The following is an 8,659-nucleotide window of genomic DNA, read 5'->3' as shown; positions in this document are numbered from 1 at the left end:
ATGATTACATCATCCCTCTTCATATTTCAAATTATAAAAAATGGCAAGGAATTAATTAAACTTTCGAGACATGTGGTTATAAGTTTTGAAAGGGTTTAAACACACATACACACACATATGCTATCTAATGAAAGTGTATAAGCTTAAGAAGTCTAGTTGGAGACTTGTCGAAGCATCGTGTATCAGAAATATATTCACTTTAGTAAGAAAGTCAGGAATATTGATTTATAGAAGTCCACTTGATTTCTAGGTGCATATCAAAGATAGTGGGAACATAATTGTTATGCTAGTGGGAGCATAATTGTTATGCAAGTATTGTAATTTGGAAATACTATTCATAGGGAACAGATTTTTCAATTTGCAAATTGCAAAGTTTGGGAATTGTTTGTTTATGATAGACTTAAAGGAGAGGGCACTCATACTTTGTTTTAAATCTAAAAGTTTAGATTACATATTTTAATAGAACTTAGTCATTTAACATATATGAATATCATATATGTATGTAATAGAACTTAGTCATTTAATAGAACTTAGTCATTTAACATATATGTAAATATTATAGCAGACAGAAAATATATCAGTTCCTTATGTAAGACATAATAAATCGAGTCTCACATGCTTTGGATATAGGATCAATTACATATGTTGTAACATTCACTTGTTCTAAATTTTCCAAATGACTTGGGCATTGAAAAGGGAAAAAGGACTATAACTTTGTGTGACTAATGCTGTTAAAAAAACTATCAAGAACATTATGGGTTATACCAAAAAAAATTGGCAGCATGTGGATAGTTAGAAGTATGGTATTAATTTGGACGGACCATAGTGACATGTTTTAGATTGGGATGATTCTTGGTCAAAATTAATGGTCATATGGGGCTATGGAAATGTTTCTATAGTGGGAGTTGATTATTAAATCTACATGTGAGTTGAAAACTTTAATGCAAAAAAGGTGTTCAAGGAGTGTACCTTAAATTTGAGACTTCATTTCAATGAAATTGTTTTTTAGTAACAAAATTCCAATGGAGCATTTCATAATATCATTGGTTAAGTCTTTGTGACTTTGAAGCCTCGACATCACAGAAGGACAATGCATTTAAAGTTGGAATTCTAACACAATTTATTAGTAACAAGAATTTGGAATTTTCAAACAAACGTCACTAGAATAATGTCCAGTCGATCTGTTCACAAAGGAAGGACCATAAAGAAACATAATATACATGTTCATAACATGGCATGGCTTATGTTTAATTCAAGTGGTTAGTTGATTACTCGAAACATTATACAATAAATAAAGTCTTAATTATTATGGTGAATAAAAAAATTAGAGTTTTACTTATATGCAATATTTTTGAGACCATAGTTAATTAGGTTATTATTGTATTTCACTTTGCATGTTTTATTTCCTGAATAATTTGATTGTTCGAAATTCCACAATCGCTCGTACTTTTGGAAGTACGTAGGAAGTTAAGACTACCATGAACTGGATTGTAGATTGTCTAAAGAGTTTTAGACATAACAATAGTTTGGTTGCAATGTTCATAAGTACTTAGTAATGGAGATTTTGAGTATTCGATAAACCCACGCTCAGAGAATTACTTCATGGATTTTATCAGAATAATTTTAAGACGATAACATCTTGTATTCTTGAAACGGAGATATATGATTACAAATCAGTTGTGCATTGATAATACGTAAGTGCATCAATAACTTGATGTTATAAAACATATTGTTGTGCCACTAAAAACTTAAAAATTGATACTAAAGACCCTACTAAGATTTAGTGGCACACAAAATATGAAACGTCCTAAAATACGACCCAAAATTTTTTTATTTAAATAATACTAAAACCATAACATCGAATGCCATAAAATAAAAATCATATGTCAATATCTCAAACCCATAATAAAGTGTCATGATAAAAATTATATCAAACTGTGTCAAGTCATATCTAAGAAAAACTAAACCAACTCCCAGGATAAAACTGAAGTTGTGGTGTGTGCGATGCCATCATTCCGAGCTCTTCCCTTTACTTGCGGAAGTACCTGAAACCAAAACTGAAGTTGTAAGCACGAAGCTTAGTGAGCTCCGCCAAAGTACCATATACCATACAATCATATAACACATATTGGGCCTTGCCCACTGCATCAGACCGAAGTTCAGAAACTACATCAGACCGAAGTCCGGAACTAACCAGGGCCTTGCCCTCTGCATCGGATCGAAGTCCAAAATTGTCTGGGACCTTGTCCTCTGCATCGGACCAAAGTCTGGAACTAACTACATCATATCGAAATCCGAAACCGACTGGGACCTTATCCCCTGCATCGGACCGAAGTCTGGAAACTGACTAAGCATAACATAGCATAGCATAAACATATCAACTAGCATAAGCACATATACAACATACTGCATTGGACCGAAGTCCGGAACACATAACACAAAACATGCTTGAATCACAAAGACATCAAGCAATCTAACTACTGCATCAGACCGAGGTCCGGAACTACTACTAACTAAACGGGTCCGCATTGTGGCCGTAGACCCGTTTCTACTAGAAGGAAAACTCACCTCGAAAGCTGGCTACTGAGACTCTACTCGAGAACTGTCTGCTGTTGCTCCGGTCTCTCCCAGCTACAATTCCCATAAACACACTCAATCAACTACTGATAACTATACTGAGGGTAAAATGACTATTTTACCCCCTGGTCAAAGTCAACATACAGTTAATCCGACTTGTCGAGTTGGGCCGCTAACTCGTTGAGTCCCTACTCTTATTTCTCATTCTTGCCCGCTAATACTCGTCGAGTTTGGCATAGACTCGAAGAGTTCCTCCTCAATACTAATAAACAGTCTATCTTCATCTGACTCACTGAGTTGTATGAACAACTCGTCGAGTTCTCCTTCATCATAAGAGCATTCTAGCCTATGACTTGCCGAGTAGTAGTCAGAAGTCAGACTCAACAATGGAGGGACTCGGCGAATCAATGCCCTGACTCAGTGAGTCCAGAGCAATCTTCTTGCCTCAAGAACAGACTCGCCGATTAGTATGAACAACTCGTCAAGTCTGTTCTTAAGGCAAGAAGATTTCCCTGGACTCGCCGAGTCAGGGCATTGACTCGCCGAGTCCCTCCATTGTTGAGTCTGACTTCCGACTCACTGAGTCCACCTCCAACTCACTGGTTCCACTCGACATAACCCAAAAAGGGAAAATATTGAGGACTCGTGACTCGACTCGCCGAGTCTGAAGAAAAACTCGTCGAGTCGCTTCCATGCAAACACTATACAGTCGATTCTGATCAATTCCATTGCATTCAACTTATAGATCTAGGTTCCTAAGGCTTGTTTCACATGTACAGTTTCCAACTTTACGTGTGTATATGCATCAATGAAGGTTTAAAGGCTCTAAAGGGACCGATAGTGTAAATCTAGAGCTTTTTATGCAAAAATGGTCCCATAAAGGCAGTAGATTTGAGCTTCTAGAGCTCAGACATGGGTAGATCTAATGGCTATTCATCACCACATGTTCTCTATAAAAATGGCAAAATATGCCAAACAAGAGATCTAATTGAAGAAGGACAAAGGTTTGAGCTTGATACCTCAAAGAAGATTGTAATGCAACATGGAAATCGGATCTACTTTGCTCCCCCTTGATTCCTCTTCTTCTCTTCTCTTCTTCTAGCTTTAAATGCACCAACAACTTGCACAAAATGAGAAATCACACCAAAAATGATAAGGAATGGCTAGGGTTTTAGTATAGAACTCTCTGTGGGTGAGGGAGGCTGAATAGTGCACAAAAAGTTGTTTAAATAAGGTGCAAACCCTTAGCTTTAGGGTTTCATCCTGGCGGACTCGCCGAGTCCAAGCATATGGACTCGCCGAGTCGTCGGCTCCTAGCACGTGCTTATCCCGACTCTACTCGATGAGTCGGGCTACTGACTCATCGAGTTCCTCTTGAAAACTTGAAAAATTAGATATTTAAATACATACCAGAATTGGGGCGTTACAAAATAAGTGCCACTAAAAGCGATACCACTGAAGTCTTTTAGCGGCACTTTTTGGTTTGTCACTACAAACCTTTAAGGTTTTAGTGGTACTTTTTTGCGAGAATATACAAAAAAGATTTTGTGGCACATGTTTTGTGCCGTTAAAAACTATTGTTATTTAAAAATCTATACCACATTTAGTGGCACATAATTTTTGCTACAAAAATTGTATTCCCAATTTAAATGTCATTATATACATTTATCACATTAGCTTTGATTAGTTAAAATCATTAATTATAAAGGATAAACAAAACAATCAATAGTAAAACCATAATACCATCATTTCAATTAAAAGTTAAATCGTCTTCCAAAAACGTGCCAAATGTTTGGAAACAAATTCTTACTAAGTGTCAATTTAAGTCTAAGAATCTAACATAAAACACAAAAAAATCATTAAGCTCTTGAATCTCTCTCAAAATCTTCATGGGAATAATGTGATCCTCATGTAAACTCTTTCTTAGCAAGGTCACTAGCGGTTACTTGTTAAAAAAACAAACATCTTTCAATATGCATACAATGAAAACATGATTCAAAATGAAAGTAAAAATATTGTCCAATACATGTGTGAAAAGTTGAAACAACAAAGTATATACCATTATTATCCTGACTTCTTACTGGTGATATCTGGTTAGCTGATATAGAATTGTTAGGGACTGAAGAAATACTAGGGACCTAAAACATATTAATGAAAACAAATATGATTAATACATAAAATATAAACTAAGTATTCGTACATGTAATTACCTCTATGTTCATATTTCTAAGAATTACAGATAGGGTTGCATTAGGGATATGTTATTGGATGATGTTTGCCATAACGTTGACAACACTCTTTAGTTGATGAACAAATTATGAATCTGATGAAGTGTCACCATTCTTTTTCGCAGTCAGCATCCTTCCAACTAATCGAACATACCCCTTTTTCTCTGGGCCTTTAACCTTTGAGTATTCATCATTTGTAAATTGTAATATCACTTGAATCTTTAGGTGTGCTTGTGGAGTCACTTGGAATAGCTTTCAATGAAGCCTAAATATATCATAACACTTGTAATATTTAGAAAATAAACATACATATGATAGGAACATTTAAAATACATAAAAGTACATTACCACAACTTCAGGAACTTTATCATCAACAATACTTCAATCTTTACGAGTACGTGTTGTTACATACATTTCTCCTCGTGATGGGTACACACCATTATTATTTATTGCCTATAAAAGGAAAAAATATATGTTTAGCAAATAGCTATTAAAGGAAATGAAAACCAAAATAGACAAAAATAATAATAATAGCATTTCATGAGCAAGTCTAGCAAATGATTTTATTCCAGTAACATGAGGCTCGTGCATCTTTTCATGACTCATTCTTTTTACAGCTCATGTACTCTAAGGTAAATAGTAAATTAATACACATTCTTAAAATATACATAAAATGAAACTTTTAGATCTACCTGAAATCCAGAAGTGAACCAACAAGCTACTAGTTCTTTAAATTGAGTTGGGTTCACTCTATTGTCATATTTAGTTTATTGTGTCACAATTTCATCAATAAAAAAGCTTGGATCATATGCATGTGTCTTTAATGAACCTTTCAATGTTCTCTATTTTTCCCCACGCTATGAAAGATCTATTTTTAATCTTACTAGTCTCAGTTGGATGAAATATAAACTTGGACTACACATAAAAGAATCAATATATTAGCATATCTGAATACAAAAAGAAAATCCTTCTTATCAAGTATTATAAGTGATAGGGTCGGCTCCGACATTTTAAGTGTCCTGTGCTAAGAAGAAAAATGGGGCCCTAAATACAATTTTTAATGTATGAGGAAAACAAACTCAAGACGGTGAATTGTCGTTACGGAAAATTTAAAAGTAAATAAATTAATTAAAAATGAACATATGGAATTTTTTAAAACGTTCAAGGGTTAATTATGTAACTTGTGAAAACTGATTTGTTAAATATATTTAAAGGAGGGGTTGATTATGAAATATATAACACAAGGTAATTGCCAAAACTGTAACTTGAATTTAAAATATGAAAATGTTGGTCACAAGATTCGAATCAACTACGTTAAATAGAGGATGCTATGCTAAATAGAGGATACGCTTATGCCAATTGGGCTACCCAGACTTTGTGCAAAACCTTGAATAAATTCATATATATATATATCATTATTAAATATATAATTTATTTAAAACTCGGGTTCTATTTTTTTCGCGGCCCAGTGCAGCTGCACCTCTACCCCCCCCCCCCCCCAAACCGGGTCTGATAAGTGACATATACATTAACCAGTGAATACATATACTCTTTCTTTTGTATGAGAACCTTTCTCTGGTCAGAATATTTTATTGAAACATGATCGGCCATCCTCACAAGCATTTCAAGGTACTAAACAAGTTCATTACCTTCATCCCTAACTGGCTTTCCAAAGTTGTTAAATGTGACAACTATTCTTTATGCACTATTCATTTTCCATGTTTCTGATTTTTGGGTATAACCTACGACCTTTTGGGGAGCACCTAAAAAATAACAACAAAAAAATGTAACTCAATAGCAACCGGGGAAAAACAACAAAAAACGAAACGGTGACATATTCTGTCATTTTTTTGTCAACACAGGGACCTATTTTGTAAATTTCATAGGACCAAATTTGTAAAATCAATTAAGCAAAATGATATGTAGTTGATCATTAACATATCATCAAAATGACAATTTTTGTATAAACAATTCAACAAAAACATGGTTATTGTTAAAAAAAATTGTTTGATAAAATCTAATTAAAGACGATTGTAATAATATACAATTTCGAATAAATTGTGAAACCTAAGGAGGGTGTAAACTGAAAAGTTTGTAAATCCAATACGAAAAAAATATGGAATGAGGGATTAAATGGGAAATAAGAGTCAAAACCATGGACATATGTTGTAACTTTGGATTTGAAAGACAAAAGCAAAATTACCTCTATTTGTTTCTTGTTTCTTAGGTATGTTTGTTTGTTTCTTATGTCTGTTTCTTTTTAAATACATAAACAAATATCCTACCAATAAACCCCAGTGTATATGTGACCATTATACCTCTGTTTGTTTTAGAATTTCAAACCTTTGTTTTTGTAGTGACCATTATACCCCTGTTTCTTTTTAAATTTCATACCCATGTTTTTTTATAATGACCATTATAACCCTCTTTCTTTTTATATTTCAATCCCATGTTCTTTTATAATTACCATTAATCTATTATACGCTATGGTAATTTTGCGTTGGAATAAATATGATACCTTGTTCATTTGCATCTATCTCACACTCAGGAGCTTGCTGGTTAGATTGTTTATACTGACATTCGTCAGAATTTGGTTGAACACCTTCAGTTTTAGTAGCCCCATGGTCTTCAACGAGCTTGTTGATTTCATTAAAAGTGATACATAGCCTCTTTTGCCTTCCCATACTATCTATTCAAAACACATGCAATACAAACATCAATATTTACCACATAATTAATATTAAAATTATATGTAATAAACAAAATATGCATTCCAAGTATCCTGAATCTAACGCAAACACAAGTATAAGATACAAAAACACCACTATATAACACCTAATGATACAATTGTCCAAAATAAAGTGATAGCTTCATTTTATTGACTTCTTTTTATAGTTTATTTTAGCACATTTCATTCGCATTTTAGTTAATTTCCATGCATATTTTCCTTTTTATTATTTTATAACCATTTCAGGTACTTTCTAGTTTCTTGAGCATTATTGCAGTTTTTTTTCTTGAGACTAGCAGTGCGGAATATTTGGGAGGCGATTAGACTTGAAGGGCAATGGAGATTTCGAGCTTGATGGCTATGGAGGCGATTCATAGAGTGGGTTTGACAATTGCTTGAAGGCTTGAAAGATTTGAACTTTAAATTACAAGGCGCATTGAATTTTCAAGTGTGTGGAGATCGATGATCAAGAGTTTGTGGAAGCTTTGAGTGATTTGGAGAGGTAATTTGCGCTCAAATTGATGAAATCTTGAAGAAAATTGGCTAGAAGTTGATTAGACTCGAACTGGGCCAATGGAATAGTTGTGGGGGACCCAAATCTTGAAGAAGCCCAAAACTCCGTCATAGTCACGTGACCCGCATAAGAATCCACGCGGCCCGTGTGGATTTCTGCAGGGGTAAATTCGGGATTTCATTTGCAGCTCTATATTGGGAAGGTTGGTGTGCCTCTTCAGCCTTATCTTTTACATCCAATTTTGACACATTCTCTCTAGAGTTTTGGAGCACTTTGAACGCCAAGAACCCTCAAGAATATCCTTTTTTCATCTCTTGATTCTTGTCAAATGTTGGGTACAATCTTCACTAACTTTGTTTTCTTGAGTTTAGCCATGCTTGGCTAGACTAATTGTGGTTGACTTTGGTGGAATCCTTTGACTAATTGTTGAATTTTGAAGATTCCATGAACTTGTGTTTGAATCTTTATGAAAATGTTTTGTGTTTTAACATCTTATCACTACTTGTATGTTTATATTCATGAGTTTAAATGTGTTTGTGGTGATTAGTTGGCTAATTTCTTGATTAAGTAAAAGGATCTTCAAATTAGCAAGAAACAAGTGATTTTTGTGTT

This window comes from Lactuca saligna, chromosome 5, assembly GCF_052625555.1.
Source record: "Lactuca saligna cultivar CGN05327 chromosome 5, ASM5262555v1, whole genome shotgun sequence".
NCBI classification, from domain to species: domain Eukaryota; kingdom Viridiplantae; phylum Streptophyta; class Magnoliopsida; order Asterales; family Asteraceae; genus Lactuca; species Lactuca saligna.
The sequence above is the reverse complement of the archived record's forward strand: the minus strand, read 5'-3'. Positions refer to the sequence as shown.